General features: G+C 50.4%; 1 protein-coding gene across 5 annotated transcripts in view; it reads left to right on the top strand.

Annotated features, from left to right (window-relative positions):
• Window positions 1-3,489: 3,489 nt before the first annotated feature.
• Window positions 3,490-18,317, top strand: part of Farp1 (FERM, ARH/RhoGEF and pleckstrin domain protein 1) — a 232,939-nt gene continuing 218,111 nt past the window's right edge. For 3 of the 5 annotated variants that reach the window (XM_075950069.1, XM_075950065.1, XM_075950068.1), the window contains exon 1: window positions 4,241-4,369. The gene's annotated coding sequence lies outside the window, so the exon portion shown is untranslated. Of the gene's footprint in view, window positions 3,753-4,240; window positions 4,370-4,857; window positions 5,056-18,317 lie in introns of those variants that run through there. The other 2 variants (XM_075950066.1, XM_075950067.1) reach the window with 2 other exon arrangements.

The following is an 18,317-nucleotide window of genomic DNA, read 5'->3' on the forward strand; positions in this document are numbered from 1 at the left end:
AGATGCACGCTATGAAGCTCCGACCCAGGATGGACATAGGCTAGAATCTTCCCGGTAAGCGCACCTAGGGGCGCTACACAGATGATTAGAAATGGGCTAAATTAATATGTGAGAATTAGCCTAGAAGAGGCTAGATAGAAATGGGCCAAAGTAGTGTTTAAATGAATACAGTGTCTGTGTAATTATTTCGGGTAAAGCTAGCCGGGCAGGCGGCTGGGGTGTTTGGGGATGCAACCCCGCCGCCGCCCATATTACTACAAGCATGCACACACCAGCATGCACATACCAGCATGCACACCCCACGTGCACACACCACCCAGCATGCACACACTCCACGTGCACACACCACCCCACATGCACACACTCCATGTGCACACACCACCCCACATGCACACACTCCACGTGCACACACCACCCAGCATGCACACACTCCACGTGTACACACCACCCAGCATGCACACACCACCCAGCATGCACACACCACACATGCACACCCCCTAACATGCACACACCCCACATGCACACACTCCACGTGCACACACCACCCAGCATGCACACACTCCACGTGCACACACCACCCAGCATGCACACACTCCACGTGCACACACCACCCCACATGCACACACTCCACGTGCACACACCACCCAGCATGCACACACTCCACGTGCACACACCACCCCACATGCACACACTCCACGTGCACACACCACCCAACATGCACACACTCCACGTGCACACACCACCCAGCATGCACACACTCCACGTGTACACACCACCCAGCATGCACACACCACCCAGCATGCACACACCACACATGCACACCCCCTAACATGCACACACCACACATGCACACCCCCTAACATGCACACACCCCACATGCACACACTCCACGTGCACACACCACCCAGCATGCACACACTCCACGTGCACACACCACCCAGCATGCACACACTCCACGTGCACACACCACCCAGCATGCACACACTCCACGTGCACACACCAGCATGCACACACCACCCAGCATGCACACACTCCACGTGCACACACCAGCATGCACACACCACCCAGCATGCACACACTCCACGTGCACACACCAGCATGCACACACCACCCAGCATGCACACACTCCACGTGCACACACCACCCAGCATGCACACACTCCACGTGCACACACCACCCAGCATGCACACACCACCCAGCATGCACACACCACACATGCACACCCCCTAACATGCACACACCCCACATGCACACACTCCACGTGCACACACACCCCACATGCACACACTCCACGTGCACACACCAGCCAGCATGCACACACTCCACGTGCACACACCACCCAGCATGCACACACCAGCATGCACACACCAGCATGCACACACCCCACATGCACACACTCCACGTGCACACACCACCCAGCATGCACACACCCCACGTGCACACACCCCACGTGCACACACCCCACGTGCACACACCACCCAGCATGCACACACCACACATGCACACCCCCTAACATGCACACACCCCACATGCACACACTCCACATGCACACACTCCACGTGCACACACTCCACATGCACACACTCCACGTGCACACACCACCCAGCATGCACACACCCCACATGCACACACTCCACATGCACACACTCCACGTGCACACACCACCCAGCATGCACACACCCCATGTGCACACACTCCACGTGCACATACCACCCAGCATGCACACACCACTCAACGTGTACACACCCAACGTTCACACAACCAACAAATAGCTCTAAAAGCAAAACCAAACCAAACCATTCTTATCCCAGAAATACAAAACAATTGAGCCAAAAACTGCATGCTGGGCCGTGGTGACACAGGCCTTTAATCCCAGCAATCAGGAGGCAAAGGCAGCTGGATCTCCAGGTTTGAGACTAGTGTCGTCTACGGAGCAAGTTCCAGGAGAGCCAGGGCTACAAAGAGAAATCCTGTCTTGAAAACCCAAATTGGAAGGAAGGAAGGAAGGAAGGAAGGAAGGAAGGAAGGAAGGAAGGAAGGAAGGAAGGAAGGAAGGAAGGAAATGTTGATCTTCAATGAGGACCACTGGGAAGATGCTATTGTTTGTCTTTTTGTAACACCTACCATTTTGCTTTAATTCATGAGACACAGCACATTACAGCCAACACAGTCCCTGGATCAACCAAAGCATGCCACCTGGAATGTGTTAGAACCAGGCAGATCCAGAATCTGCACCAGAACAAGACTCCCAGGTGATTTCCACCTCAGCTCTAGGGGTTCTTAGCTAACTGGGCCCCATGCTGGGAATCACCTGCCGTAACTTTAAAACTATGTAGGCTGTGTCACAGACTCAGCAATCAGTCTGGGCCTTGCTACCTTGTTTCTGTGAGAAGACCCCGTGAATCTGAGGTCTGACCCTAACACAGTGGCTCTCCGGGTATGGTAACTAGATGTGAGGGCTTGGTAGGCCCGTGGCCGATTACCAAGAAGTTAATTTCATGCTTTCACTGGGCCTAGTGGTTCAGACTGTAATGTTTGAGGGGCAGAGGCATGCGGACCAGCCTGGACTACATAAGGAGCCTCTTTCTGGGGAGCGATGGAGAGTAATTTCCATTCCTTAAAACTGAGTGCGGCTACTGCTGCTCTTGGTGGTCCAACCACTACCCTTAAGAAAATGGCTGGCTGAAAATAGCTCGTCCGTACTTGTAAAGCCACACACAGTTTGGCCACGGAGCCGGCTTGCGACCCACCCATTTTCTTTCCAGCAAACTGCCCAAGGCCTTCCTGGTTTTCCGGAGCCAGGGGAACTTAACTTCGAGTGTGCAGCATGAAAGAAGGAGCCCCGATCCTCAGTAGGCGGCTTTCTAGCCCCATGATGTGCCCCTCTCTGGGTAACCGAGCTTTCTCATCTCAAGCCTCCCTTCCCACAGGGGCAGTTCCCATTCGCCAAGCTTCTCCTTTACAGTGTGCCCCTTGGGCCTGAAGTCAGTGAATTGCTCCAGGGCGCAAAGTGACCAGATTCTGAGCCAGACTGGCGCTAGAGGTGGGAACACACCAGCTTCTGGATCCAGCAGAACGGGGGTTTCCTGTTTCATATGTTCAATGACCTAAGACCTCTCCCAGTGGTGAGCAGAGAGCAGAAGCTGGGAAGGGGGATAAAAGGAAAAACAAAAACAAAAACAAAAAAATTTAAAAGGCACCTGGTAGGTGGGGGCAGGGACCGAAAGTCACCTAGGGTCCTGGGCCTTCTCTGTCCAGATTTTCCCCCTTTATCACCAAGTTCTGGAAAACAAGAAGAGGACAGAACACCTATAGCAGGCCACCCTCGCGGGGCGCTCTGCTGTCCCCTGGCCGAAGGGTGATGGGGGTGATCACTGTCGTGGGATTCGTTCTGGCGGACTCTGGGCCTAGGCAGCATCAGAGGTGGCACCTGCGCCTCTGGCATAGACTCCCGCGCAGCTTGGGGTGGTGCCGGAAGCCTGCGCGAGTAGCCCGAAGGGGGGGTGCGGGGAAGGTGTCTTTGCAAAACGTTTTCCACGCAATGTCGCAGCCCTAGCTGGGCTTGCCAAAGCGACCTGAGGAATCGGTGCCACGGATCTCCTGCCATCTGCTGCTGGCTTCTTGGGTGCGCCTGTCTCAGGCCCTCGGCATTCCACTCACTAGGGACCAGCGCTCGCCTCTCGGCGGTGGCTCTTCTTCCGGCGCTCGGCTTGGTGGCGCAGCTCGGAGAGCGGCTCTGGCCGCATGCCCAAGTAAGGCACCGTTTCTGGGCTGGGCGGCGCGGCCCTGCCTGCGGGCCACCTCTCTGCGCACCTGCCTCCCGGGCGGAGAGAACGGGGCGGGGCCGGGCGCGCCGGCGCAGGTCACGGCTCGGACGCTGGAGGGGGCTGTGGTTCTCCGCTGTCCCCAGGCTGTGCCCAGGCTCCCCCTGCCGAGGGCCCGGCCCAGGCCCAGGGAGGGGCGGTGGTGCCCCGCACTTCCCGCTCGCCAGCCTCGGAGGTGGCTGGTCCCGGCGCGGGCGCAGCAGCTGCGGAGAGCGGGGAGCGGGGCGAAGAAGGTGCGGGGCGGGGAAGCGGCCGCCGCCCGCTCTGCGCCGCTCCTCTCCGTGCGAGTGGCGCTCCGACCGGGCGTCGAGGCGGCCACGGCGACCGGGAGCGCGCTCCCCACCCACCCCGCCTGCTCCGCCCTCCCCTCCGCCCCGCGCCACCTTTGATGGCTCGGACCTCGGCCGGCCGCCGCCTGCCTAGCTCGCGCGCCCGCCGCCCGCGGGGACCCCTCGCTCGCCGCCGCCGCCGCCGCGCCCTCGCCAGCCCTGCAGCCCGCAGCCCCCAGCACGCAGCCCGGACCCGGAGCCGCCGGAACCGCCGAGGTAGGAGGCGCGCGGCGAACAATGACCGCGGCTGGAGGGCGGCCGCCGGGGTGGACCCGGCCGAGGCGGCAACTTGTGAGAGTCCCTGCGGCCGCGGCCCCGGGTGCGGGCCGAGCTGGCCGCGGGATCCGCGGGGACGGTCCCGCCTGTAGCCGGCGGCCGCAGGGCCCTGCAACAATATCGGGAGCCGGAGCTCCCTGGGCGCCCGTGGCGCTCACCTCCGCGGACCTGGGCTGCGGGGCTCTGAGCTTGTGGACCCCCCAACCTCCCCGGCCTCCACTCGGCGGGCGCCCTTCCCCCGCTTCCTCCCTTCCCACCCTGCCCGGTGACAGCGACCCCGACGCCTCTTCCGGACCTAGGGCTGCAATCTCAGCCCCGGAGGTCGGTTCCCCGGCCGCCGAGGCGCGGGTGCCGCCGTGCCGCTGGGTCCCCGCAGCTCGCCCACGCGCGGCGAGAGCTTCCCGGTGGGTGACAAAGAGGAACACACCCTCTTAAGTTAGATCTTGTGTCTCTTTGCTGTATGCCTTACCGAGGGGAAAGTTTTTTTTCTCTTGAAAGCACAGGATATGTATATTTTTTTTCTTATTTTTTTTATGTGCGTGAGGCATTTCAGAACTTCTGGTTGTGATTTTTACGATTTTAAGTTCGGGAAACTTTAGCCGTGTGATCCATCCGGACCCCTCTGAGTGAGTGTTTTATACTTCAGAGTCGTGGGGGGATACGCGTTTCATTGATGGGACCTGAAGACCAGCTGCTGGTGGGGATTTCGTAGTCTCCTAAAAAAAAAAAGGAAAAAAAGGGAGGTAGGGTTCACAAAGAAACGAGGTTTTGAGACTTGCTTGCTGGTGGAGATGTAGGAGAGCGAGTGCCTGCCTCTCATCTGGAACAGTTTACCGTGCTCAACCTCTCGTACCCCTCCCCCCTCTCCGGAGTTCGGTGGCCTCGGGCTGTTTCATTTATTTTTGTTCCTGCGTTCCTCCTCGCTAGTTTCCCGCGTTAGACTCCCTTAGCTCTGGCCCCTGACCTTGGGTACCCCAGAGACCACCGTCTCCACCTTCCAGCGGGCAGCGATTTCTGAGCCTAACCTCGACCCATGCCATGTTAATGTGCTTCGCACGTGGGGACTTGCCAAGCCCACTTCAGAATATTACCCCAGCGTTGTCTTCTTGCTTTTCTTTTTCTATCTGAACAAGGAATGGAGAAAGAAAGAAAGAAAGAAAACGCCTTTTGGGTTCTGGAAGCTCTAGTGGGGAGTCGCCTTAAAAATTGGCTTGGTTTTTTTAAGGATGAGATGGGGCTCTTCTCAGATCCCAGCCGTCTTTGCTCAGCCCCACTGTTCTCGCTGGGGCCTTATCCTCAGCTTTTCAGGTGGGTGGGTCCCTGCCAATGCACGTCTTCTGTGGGTATGGTATCCACACGGCTCACTTTATATTCCTGCTGCATCGGTCTGCAGCAAGACACTAATATTGGACCTACTCCAAGCACAATGAAACGTTTGTGTTTTTAGTATGTCTGGCTAATAGCTCTGCTTCTGGGTAAAATAAATAGAAGCATTATTGGGCAGTGACTGGCCTACTGGGGGAGTTGGTGGTGTAGATAGCCAGCAGATGTCTGCCAAGCCCACAGGAAGCTAGAAATACTTGGTCATCAATGAGGTAACCACCTCCTCCGGGTGAACGCAGAACTCTAGTGTGCTCCTCTGATTCGGGATTTGCTGTTAGATGTAGGAGTTCTGTATGTTAGGGAGCCTTCTGAAGTTAAGTACCCCCACTTCCTTTTGAGATAGGATAGGACAGCGTATCCCTGGCTGGTCCAATTGGAGATCCTCCAGGTTCAGCCTCCCCAAGTGTGCATGTATTGACACCTGTTTGTAATGTACTTTTCTGCACCGATATTCTCTTTCTGGGCATTGATATTGGGATCATTGTTTTGGATTATTTTTTATCTTGTTTTTCATTAAAGGAATTATCCAAGGGAAAAATATTTAAAGATGAAGATAAGATTAAAAGTAATATTGAAAAGGTTAAGGTGTGGGGGCCAGATATGTAACCCCAGCATTCTGGAGGCAGAAGCAGGAGGCTCATAGGTTACAGGCCAGCCTTGGCTGTGTAGTTAACTCAAGGTCAGCCTTAACTCCATAATCTCAGTAACAGAATGGATAAAAAAAGGGAAAAGGAATGCTTAATAGTTTATTTCATTTGGAAAAATGAGTAGATGAACTCTAGATAAGAAAGACAAAACCTAATTTTTGCATGTTGGTTTTATTTTGTAAAACCAGCCTGGGGATATGTCCGAGGACCATGGAGACTGACTTTATACGGACCTTGTGTTTTGCTGGCTTGATGCACCCGGCCTCTTTTACCAATCTTTTGTGATTGCCTTGCTTGCTGCAGAGAATAAATGAGTATTTTTGAGAACTGCACTTTCCTCTCTAAAAGAAGATGGTAACAGTAAACAAAGAGGCCCCCCACAGCCCTGTGACATAGTCCTTTGGGGTCCTTTCTTCCAAGGGCTGGCAAGTATTCCCAGTGTTGGTGGCCTCTTGCCTGGGTGAGGAGGAGGGCCTCAGGAGGCTGGACTCTTCCTGGCTGCCTTTCTCCTGTGTTTTGGTGCATTTGATGGCCAGGAGGTGTAAACGTGGAGTGTTCATCCTGGGTTCTGTTTCTAGCTGCCAATAAACCGGTTGTGCCAGCACGGCCTACTATACTGGCATTCTGGAGGGGTGTGTGTGTGTGGGGGGGGGATCAGGTGTTCAAGGTCGTCCTTGGTTCTGCTTGCTGCTGCACAGTGAGTTCGAGGCCAGCCTGGATTAGATTTGCACATGTGCGTGCGTGCACGTGCGCGCACACACACAGACACACACACACAGAGACAGACACACACACAGAAAGGAGAGCTCTCCCAGTTGACTCTTGAACATATGTGGTTGCAGTTTTCTGCCTTTAATGGCTAACATTTGTGCTGAGGCATTACTCCATCATAGTCCTCTGGCCCTTTGTGACGCAGATTTGGTTGTTAACCCTCGTTAACCACTTCCATGTGGCCAAGGTAAGCCAAATGGTTTCCATTAAGAAACGAAAATGCCAACGTCTCTATCCACTTACACCAATTGTCACTTTCGTTTTTAAATCAAAAAGCCCCCAGCAAAATGCTCATTTCAATGGAGAGAGATTAGTTGTTACTAGGGAAATATCCTTTTTCTGTTTGAGTCAGTAGAAATGTTTTGGAGGGGATACTTTTCAAGAAGTGGATGATTGATACATTGTTTAAACATGGTACTCTGAGCATGCCGCTTGTGGAATAAAAACAAGGACCAACCATCCATTTGACTCACGTTGGGCGCAGGCTCAGGAGCTTACAGTGGTGTTGCAGTTTTGCTGTGGTATGGAAATTATAGACTGCAGCGTTTGGAGTTAGTGTGGGATTCTTCACTTGCACGGAATTAATTTCGTGTGTTAATCTGTCACTTGTGCATACATTAAAACACAAATGCCCCAGGCCCAGCTAGGCTGTCTTTAATGCACGCTGTGGAGCGCCAATAAACCCAGCATGGCCATGGTCACGTCGTTTTGCTTGAAGACTTTTGGAGAAATGCTTTTCATAACGGTGATTTATTATCAACTTCAAAGGAAGACTTAGAAGTCAGTAGTATGAAACTTTCAGTTTTTCCTTCTCACCCTGTTATTTCCGGGTCTAGGACAGTGCCGGGAACATAGCAAACCCTTGAATTAGTATGCCTAGCTTTTAAGGCTCTTTTAAGTTAGTTCCTGGGTTGTTGTTGTTGTTTTGTTTTGTTTTTTAATATGGGAGACTTGACCTTAGCAGCACTAGGTTGCAGTTCTGGGAATGTGAAAATTTGATATTTGAGTTTATATATCATTTCTTTGTAACTGAGCAATTTGTTCCTTAAAGCTGGCTGATGTGAAAAAGACACAGTCATGTTTTACACGGACATAAAGATGATGCGATGAAACATGGAGGAAATCAGACTTGACTGTAACCTACCGCCTCCTAGCAGATGCTTCCGCTAATGTTTTGATGTTGCCTGATCATCTTTTCATTTGGTCGTTTTCCCCAACTTGAGTGGATCTCTGCAGCTTCTTCCTGGATAGGGCCTCCTTGAGCACAGAGGTTTCTGGATGCTTTCCTTCCTGGGAGCATTGCCTCTTAGAGTTCCATTCACACACCTGTCCGTGGTAACCTCCTTTTCTGAGCTCCTTAGATATCTTTGTTTCAGAAGGATGGATTGTCAGGATTTGGAATTCTCATGGCGGTTTTCCTGTTACTCAACCAGTGATTTGTTATTTGTGAATGGCCTGGCTTTTCTTTCTGGAGTTCTGCTGTTTCACTATAATGGATGCAGGTGTCATTTCTGTCTTTTTTCCCCTCCTCTACTTCCAGGCAGTTCCTTTCTTCTCAGTGATTCTTAACAGCACTGGGGTTGTGATCCCAAGATGTGACCACTAGGTCGTTTTTGAGTTTGGTGCTCACGACCCAAGGTCTTAAGAACACTTGTAGACTGGTCTTTGTGTGGAAGTATGTTCTCATCATTTGTGCTGGGCTCTTAACTGCTATGTGTGTTCTGAGGGGCTTCTTCTGTTTTATGTTCCCACCCACTAGGCTCCAGAAACTTTTGTGACTGTTCTTTGCCTGCATTTGAAATGGTCCGTCTTTTTCATTTTAGCCCTTTAGGGGAGCACGTAGTAACTGTGTGAGGTGGTTCTAGTTTGTGTATTCCTGATGACTCTTGGAATCATCCCGTGCGTTTCTCAGTCAATTGTCTGTCTGCTTTCTGTACATGCACACACAGTGTGTGTGTGTGTGTGTGTGTGTGTGTGTGTGTGTGTGTGTCTGTGTTCTGCAGCTGTGCTGAGTACAATTGTCCTGAGTAAACAGCTCGTACCCAGTCCCACCTTGCCTATAGCTGTGATCTGTCTCTAGATACACACCCTTTGTTCTGCCTGTGTCTTGTTAATATTTTCATCTGTTCACATGTTTATTCTCGTCACTCTTTAATTCCTATGTGTCTTTTGTACTAGTGTGTGTGTGTGTGTGTGTGTGTGCGCATGTGTGTTGGTACAGTGTGATATGGCAGTCTGAGGACAACTTGCTGGAGCTGGTTCTCCCCGTCCCTGTGAGCTGGCAAGCTTGGCAGCAAGAGCCTTTACCTGCTGGGCCATCTTGTCAACCCCTCTTCATTTTTTGTTGGTGTCTTTTGAAGAGCAGACATTCTTGCAAAATTTTACACAATTTGATTATTGAATGTATGAATGGTCAGGAAATGTATTCTGGTGTGCAAGGAAGGGAGAAGCTACCATGGCTATGCTCCTCCCGTCGTTGCGTTTCTTGGGGCAGCTTTTTTCTTCCCCAAGTCAACTCACGTAGAAGATTAGAGACAAAAAAAAATCCTGGTTATTTGGAAAATAGAGGCAAATGGGTGGTTAATATTACAAGCAAGTAAATAGATTTTTAAAATAAAATTCAAATTAGGTTGTATCATTTCATAGATGAAAGGATTATGAGGAAAAAAGTGGTTTTGTAATCAGTTAAGAACAACAAACTGGTCGGACTCTGGGAAAAAGCAAGTTTTAACATTCTGTTTTTAAAAAATAATTCGTAGCAGGGCTTGATGGCACGCATGCCTTTAATCCCAACACCCTAGCGGCAGAGGCAGGTGAATCTCTGTAAATTCAGGCCAGCCTGGTCTGCATAGTGGTGAGTTCAGGACAGCCAGGGCTGTATAGAGAACCTGTCTCATAATAAAACAAAGCAACAACAACAAGAAAAAATTATTTGTGTCTGTGTATGTGTGTATGAGTACAGGCGACCACAGAGGTCAGAGGCGTTTGGTATTTCCAGAACTGGAGGTATAGACAGCTGTGAACATCCCAGTTTGGGTGCTGGGAACTGAACATGGGTTCTCTGCAAGAGCAATGCACGCCCTTAACCACTGAACATCCCTCCAGCTCCTTAACTACAGCAGAGAGGCGCGTGGGCGCCTGCAGGTGCTCCCTGGCTTCCGTGTTCACAGCCATCTTTGGAGCACAAAGCCTAGATCAGGAGAGTAACATGAGACCAGGATGAACATCCTCCTAATTCTTGATTGTCCTGTCTATTTAATATAAATGATAGACATTGGCTAACTGGACTGAGAGCTTATTAAACAAGCAGGTACCTTCCAAGGTAATTGAAGCTGGGATAGAGGTGCCAAAGTAGCAGGACTTGCCCTTAGCAGGACCCGCTTGTAACTGGCTTCCTTCTTTGTCCTGTCGGGCAGGTCAAACTTCACAAACTTCAAGGGAATGCGTAAGACTCCCTGGATGCCCAGGGCAGAACGTCTGGCTGATGAGATCTTTAACTTACCAAATAGAGGCCTCTAGGAATGGTAGGCTGTAGGTGGGCTCCCACCGCGTCCGTCCGTGTTGCTGAGGAGGAGGTGCTTTCTGTCCTACCCTGTCGTTCCTAGCATGTTGCTTTTTGCCCTTGGGCTTGTTACCTCTGGTTGGTTAGATGCTGCAGCCTAATTAGCCGATGGCTCCTGCAACTCCTTACTGCACACTGTCACTTGGTGGTTGTTAAAGCCACCGTGGCTCAGGCTCCTCGAAGCTCCAATTCCTTCCCAGAAGCCCCCAGCATCTGGGAAGGTTGCTGATGTGGGTTCTTGGAAATGTTCAAAAAGAGCCTCCAAGACCAGATTGGATGCCTGTGGCCACAGCAGCTGTATTGTGGTTTGGGCAAAAGGAGAACAGAGATGCAGCCAGAGCCTGTAAGTGCACTGTAGAGGCCTGCAGGCTCCACGCATCCGTGCCTAGTTGGTTAAATAGTATTAACCTGCACTAAATAATGCATTTTTGTATTTTCTGTTCCTCCTGGAATTGTCCTTTCTAAGGAGGATTCCCATTCAAAACATCACTGAAAGAGTTTATCTTTCATCTGCCATATAGCACAATTTTTGGGGAAAATGTGACTTTTGTGGATGTGATGGTAGATCCCCAACCCCCTGGGAGAGAGATAGCCTCTGGGGGATTATGTTTATTATGTGAATTAGGTGAGAATACCTACCCACTGTGGGCGGTGCTATTCCCTTTGCTACAGCCCTTGGGATGACTGGAGAGAGGAGCCCCTCAGCAGCTGGTGTCCCTTTCTCTCTGCTTCCTCACTGTGGATGTGACATAACCCCAGTGTGGATGCTATAATGAACTGTGAGATGAAATAAGCCCCCCCCACTTGTTAAGTTTTGGTTGGGGTATTTTACCATGGCAACAGGAAAAGGAACTTAAGACATTGGGCAGGTCAAGCTGTCTGAGAAGCAAACTGTTCTAGGAGGGTTTGACCGAGTATGCTAACATTCGGCTAGCTCTCCTTGAATTTGTCTCTTTCGGAGGTGGCATCGCTGCTCATCATCTTGGAAGTGACCTTTGGCAGTTTGGACCATCCCCGGAGTCCTTTAAGGGAAAGAGGTGGTGCCTGCCATTTCTTCCACCCGGCACGGCTTTTGCATGAACGTTTATATTGTTGAGGGAGTTGGTGAGGACACTCCTCTGGGGGCTGATATATTTTCTTTTAGTCAAAGCCTCAAATGTCTAGCATCAGATTCTAGAGGGGGCCAAGTAGAAGGAACTCTTGACTATAAGAGGAGTCGGGAATATTTGCTCACACTGTGAAGATGTGTCTTTGCCCAGGTGCCTTCTGATTGGTTTAATAAAGAGCTGAATGTTTTAATAGCTAGGCAGGAAGAGGTTAGGCGGGACTTGTAGGGACAGCGAGGACTCTGGGAAGGAGAAAGGCCATTCAGGGAAAACCGGAGCTGGTGTGGTTTGAATGCTCTTGTGTCAGAACTCTCCCGGCCTGCAGCTGGTGGCCCTGTTTGGAAGGTGAGACTTGCTGGAGGAAGTAGACTTGTGATTGGCCCTTGAGATTGTTAAGGGGGCTGTACTTTCTGCATGATGTCCAATTTCTGTTTCTGTCAAGATGTAAGGGCCTACCCATATACCCCTGCCACCATGGAGCTACCTCCTCCCAGGACAGACTCTGTCCCCTCAAACTGTGGGCTAAAATCAGCCCTCCTCCTTGAAGTTGCTTCCTGTTATAATAAGCCCCTCCTCCTTGAAGTTGCTTCCTGTTAAAATAAGCCCCTCCTCCTTGAGGTTACTTCCTGTTGGCATTTGATCCCACAACAAGGAAAGGATTTTACAGAAGAGGTTACTCCAGGAGACGGTGATCTTGTTGAATTTCTGAAGGAAAGCTGACTTAGTAAGAGCGAGCCCTAATATTTACCCCATGAGTTGCTGCTGTATAAAACTACCCTCCAAGGGTTGGTGGAGACTGGATCTGCAGCTCTCAACCTTCCTAGCTCCGTGACCCTTCAATACAGCCTCTCGCGCTGTGGTGAACCACAACATTATTTCAGTGGGGCTTCATGCCTGTAGTTTTGCTATGGTAATGAATCATAATGTAAATGTCTGTGTTTTCCAATTGTCTTAGGTGACCCCTGTGAAAGGGTCATTTGATCCCTAAAAGGGTCGATACCCACAGGTTGAGAACTGCTTCTCAAAGCCAGCCACCTCTCTATCTTGGAGGGTATGCTCACTTGTAAAAATTCATCCTGGTTGGGCTTGTTGATGGTTCACCCCTACTCAGAGAAGGGGACCCTCACTTGAGTGTACAGCCAGTGTTCATAGCACCTGGTACGCCACACAGCCCTGCTTGCTAGGGATTTGGGGGAGGGGCTAAGTATAAGGCCAAGAAAGATTGGGAGAGAGGGGCTCCATCTACATGGTTATGGAGAATCCCTTATTCCTGTGGGATAAAAATTCTGGTGTGACCTTTTGGGGGAGGAGTATCCACACCCCTGTAGATAACCCCTTACCCTTGCTCCGTAAGTAAGCCCAGTAAACTCATTGGCTCCCCCAGAGTGAACTTTGGTGGAATTGTGCCTTGGCCTGCACTTGTGACCTTAGGAGGAGGGGTAGATATTGTTTATGTCCTCTCCTGAGAAGGAATTTTAGCAGCAGCTGCAGATAAAAACCATGTGTCCAGACAGTTGTGGAATGTAGATCAACAATGCTCTTATCTTTTCATTTAATAGATACAATCTTTCAAAAGCAGTCAAGGAGGCGCTTGCCTAGCCTGTGTGAAGCCCTATGTTAGAGCCTTCGCATCACCAACACCCCCCCCCCCAAAAAAAAAAAAAACTCCTAAGGATCTGGGTGGTGGCTTGTTTGGTGAAGAGCTTGCCGATGGGGAGGTGGAGGCTAACAGGGCCCTGGGGCTCCCTGGCCAGCTTGCAAGCCATTCAGCCCCCTTCCTTTATCACCATTGGTTCGCTTGCCTTTGCAATGCTGTGCATAACCATGGGGTGACCATCTCCCTCTATCTTTTATTTTCACCCCAAAGAACAAAAGCCTAGCTTGAGCCCTGTGCAGCAGGGTACGAGAGTGTTTAGTTCTTCTTAGCTCGTGGGACCAAGCAGAGAAGGAGCAGAGGCATCCTGGGGCCTGAGAGCTGCCGCACACCTCCAGCCCTGTGGCATGGGACCTTGTGTCTGGTCCCTGCTCTCTCTCTCTCTCTCTCTCTCTCTCTCTCTCTCTCTCTCTCTCTCTCTCTCTCTCTCTCTCTGTGTGTGTGTGTGTGTGTGTGTGTGTGTGTGTGTATGTGTGTGTCCATACTTGCAGTTGCTCACAGATGACAAAACTGAGCATCTCCCTGAAGCTGGGTGGAGTTTCAGGCTGTCGTGAGCCATCTGATGGGGGTCGTGGGAACTGTGTTTAGGTCCTCTGCAGGGGCAGGGGCAGCCCTTGGCTACTGAGCCCTCGTCCAGCTCACTTCCTGTGTTTTCAGTGCCCTGGGAAGAAAACTCCAGTCCTGCTGGGATGAGATTCCATAATGCATCTGAACCGCCACCCTTCCCTGTCCCCTCCAGGGTTATCCAGGCATGGGCCTTCTTGGTGTGAGAAGAGCCAGATCACAGGCCTGCCCTGACCTCAGTTGCTTAACAAGATGGACAGAATACCTACATACAAATGAAGGAAAACAAAGCAGACAGCAGAAAGTGGCTCAGCAGGAGTCTCTCCCCAGCGGCAAGAGTTCGCTGAAGCTGGGGAAGTTCATGACACATCAATGCTTGCCTTTTTATTTTTTAATGATTAATAATTAATTAATTGATTTCATGTAGCCGTTTCTGGCTTTGAACTTGCTGTGTAGCTGAGTAAATCAGCAGCGTACCCTTATTAAATCCTGGGCCTCTTGTCTCTGCCCGCTAAGTGCTGGGATCACAGGTTTGTGTCACCATACCTGCCTGCTGCCCTTCTGATCTATTGTTGCCATAGCCGTGTTCTTCCTGTCCATGTCCAGACACACCTGTCGATGACAAGGGAAGAGTGGTCGCCTGCTCAGGGTCACGGCAGAGCATCCCCGTGCATCTAGGAGAAGGTGGAGTGCGGTCAGTGTAACTGCCTGTAGCTCTAGGGGATCTTGGGAAGGGTCGCTGTGCATAGCACCACATGGTAAGGCCCATCCCCTGCCCTGCTGTCCCCATTTGTCACAGGTGCCAGCGACCAAAGTTGTTATTGCTCTCAGCCCTAATCCATCTCCAGGGAGCAGGGGCCCTTGAGTGATAATTCTAGTCTGTTGACAGAAAGATACTCAGTTTGGCACACCCAAGCCTTGGCCATCCATCAAAGTCCTGGCCGAGGTGATGTCTGTTTCTCCCTTTGGCACACCTTGGAAGGACACTGTTCAAGAGTACAGACACACGGCTAGGGATGCCGTTCGTCTGGAGAGCGCTGTGCAGAGTTCAGGGTTCAGGGCCACCACTCGCATCATGCACAGTTATTCCCTTCCATCTAACTTTACTTGTCCTGCCAGTTAGTTCCTGCGTATCGGAAACTGTGATGTCTTCAACTGCAGCCATAGTTTTTCTGTGCTTTGGTTGGTAAGTGCAAGTCTTAAGGTGTGTCCACGAGTAACCTGGCAGTCCGAACCCCTTAGATTCCAGGACTCTGCACAGATTTGCAAGCAATGGAAGGGATGCTATTTTAAAGATGGGCACACTTGGCAGGAAGTGATTTTTATTTGCCTCAGTGAATAAAAGAGACAAAGTCCTTGTAGAAATGGGTCGAGACTTTCTGATGTTGACAGGCCGTGCTAATTGTGTTGGCTGTTTTCTTTCTTCCAGAGTCCCTCAGACAGGTGCTCTTAGGAGCTTCAGGAACAGGTAAAGAAAACTGCTGTGACCTCAGGAGTGAATCCATTTTCTCTGATTTTTATTGAGCACCCGTGCAAGATTGAACCCCAAGTCTCATGCATGCCAGGGGTGCACTCTCCCACATCTTGGGTCTTTAATCACCTTTGAACTTTAGGAGAATGTTCTTGGGGGACACAGCAAGAGTTCTGTCTCCAGAGTCAGCCAACAAGTGTCCTGAGATACACCGATGGATTTAAATAGCTTGCTTGTGAAGATTCCTAGAGCTGGAATTTTACAAAGGAAAGGTTTGAAAGTCAAGGGAGCCATAGGCCCTGAAGGCAATTTAAGAAGTGAACATATTTCTCTTTAAAGCAGAATATAATTGAAATTGTTTCTCAGAAAGAAAGGAAAATGGGGTGTGGTGGTGCACGCCTTTAATCTGAGCACTTAGGAGGCAGAGATCTCCATAAGTCTGAGGCCAGTTTGGTCTATACAGAAAGTTCCAGGCTAGCTAGGATGACATAGTGTAAAAAAAACTTCCAACTAACCCCCCCCCACTTAAAGAATCCTCGAAAAAGTATATATAAAGGCTACAGAGATGGCCCAGTGGTTAAGAGGATATATATGCTCTTGTAGAACATTAAAAAGTATATAGTATGTATATATGTATATATTTAATATTAACGTAGACTGTATGTTAATATTATCAAAGTGACTTATTCCGCATCAAGTCTACAGCACTGTGTTTTAACACATGCCTAGAACGGCCTCATCAACCACACAGTCAAGACATGGCCGTTTCCATCTCTTCTGAAATCTCCCTGTGTTGCCCCTGTGGTCCCCCAGCCCCTGCTAGTTATTCTTTCATTCAGTGTCATTTGATCGTGTCCACGATATCACACGTTAACACACAGCAAAGCCTGTTGGCTGGCCTCTCCGAACTGTCTGGGAGACTTTGCTTTTCCTTCTGAGTAGTGGCTATTGCGTGGACACACTGAAGGTGTCTGGCCGTCCACCTGCTGAAGGGCATTGGGGTCGTTTCCCTTCGAACAGTTCTGAGTATGTCGTCTGTAAATGCAGAGCTACCGTGATTGCAAATTTTCATATGAACATGGTTTTGGTGTTCCAGGAGTACATATCTTGCCAGCAGTTACTATCGCCAGCCCTATTTTTTAGCCTTTTTAAATGGCATGTAGTAAATATCTTACACTGGTTACTTTTAAAACTAAAAATACAGAGGAAAGTTTTAGAGGGGCTTACTCTAGGAGATGACTTATGGTCTGTGTAACAGAGAGATCTCTTAGAATGGCTGCTTGTTGGTTGCAGGGCACATCACGAAGGGCAGTGGAATGCAGAAACAGTCCCGTCCTCCACATCCCTGTCAGCAGGAAGGAATCAGGAACAACTCACTCCTGAGGGTACTTAGGGATACAGGTTAATTTTCTCAACTGACATGAGTTTTCAGTGCTAATGAAATTACAAAGCAGCTGTAAGATGGGTGTCCTGGGGAAAAGCACACAGGCCTGGGGCCATTGCTGTTTATGGCGTCCGAGCTTAGTGGTTGAAAGCGGCAGCAAATGACCTTTCATAGCTTTTGTGCTGAGGGCTTGGGAGTGGATTTTGGTCATCAGTTCTGGCTCAGACGTTTGCAATAAAGATGTCAGCTAGCGCTGTAAGATCTTTTCCTAAGGAACCTCAAGGGGCTCCATGGGCGGGGTGGTGCTCCCCACAACATGGGTCGCAGCTTGTGGTGAAATGAGAGTCCTCCAAGAAGCCCTGATAGGCTGTTGTGACATTTATGAGTCTTGGAAGTCCCAAGCTGCCATTTTCACAGTCTGCTTGGTCACCGGGCCAGCCATGAAGCCGTGGGAGGTGATCTCACAGAGTGTGGGTGCCAGTAGGCAGGACCCGATGGGTGTGACCGTGGAAACTGGCTTCCAGCCACCTGAGAAATCAGCCATCTTCCTGTAGTCCAGTAGAAAAAATTTTTCCTTTTGGAGTGGCAGCTTTTACTCATATTTTAAAACAGAGCCAGTAACTGTACTACACTGATTATACTGCACACTGAGAACACTGCACACTGAGAACACTGCACACTGAGAACACTGTACACTGAGATACACTGCACACTGAGAACACTGTACACTGAGAACACTGTACACTGAGAACACTGCACACTGAGAACACTGCACACTGAGAACACTGCACACTGAGAACACTGTACACTGAGGTGCGCTGTACACTGAGAACACTGCACACTGAGAACACTGCACACTGAGAACACTGCACACTGAGAACACTGCACACTGAGAACACTGTACACTGAGAACACTGCACACTGAGAACACTGTACACTGAGATACACTACACTGAGAACACTGCACACTGAGAACACTGCACACTGAGAACACTGTACACTGAGAACACTGCACACTGAGAACACTGCACACTGAGAACACTGCACACTGAGAACACTGTACACTGAGATACACTACACTGAGAACACTGCACACTGAGAACACTGCACACTGAGAACACTGTACACTGAGAACACTGCACACTGAGAACACTGTACACTGAGAACACTGTACACTGAGGTGCGCTGTACACTGAGAACACTGCACACTGAGATACACTACACTGAGAACACTGTACACTGAGAACACTGCACACTGAGAACACTGTACACTGAGATACACTGTACACTGAGATACACTGCACACTGAGAACACTGCACACTGAGAACACTGCACACTGAGAACA

The sequence above is a fragment of the Microtus pennsylvanicus genome, chromosome 15 (genome assembly GCF_037038515.1).
Source record: "Microtus pennsylvanicus isolate mMicPen1 chromosome 15, mMicPen1.hap1, whole genome shotgun sequence".
Classification (NCBI taxonomy): Eukaryota; Metazoa; Chordata; class Mammalia; order Rodentia; family Cricetidae; genus Microtus; species Microtus pennsylvanicus.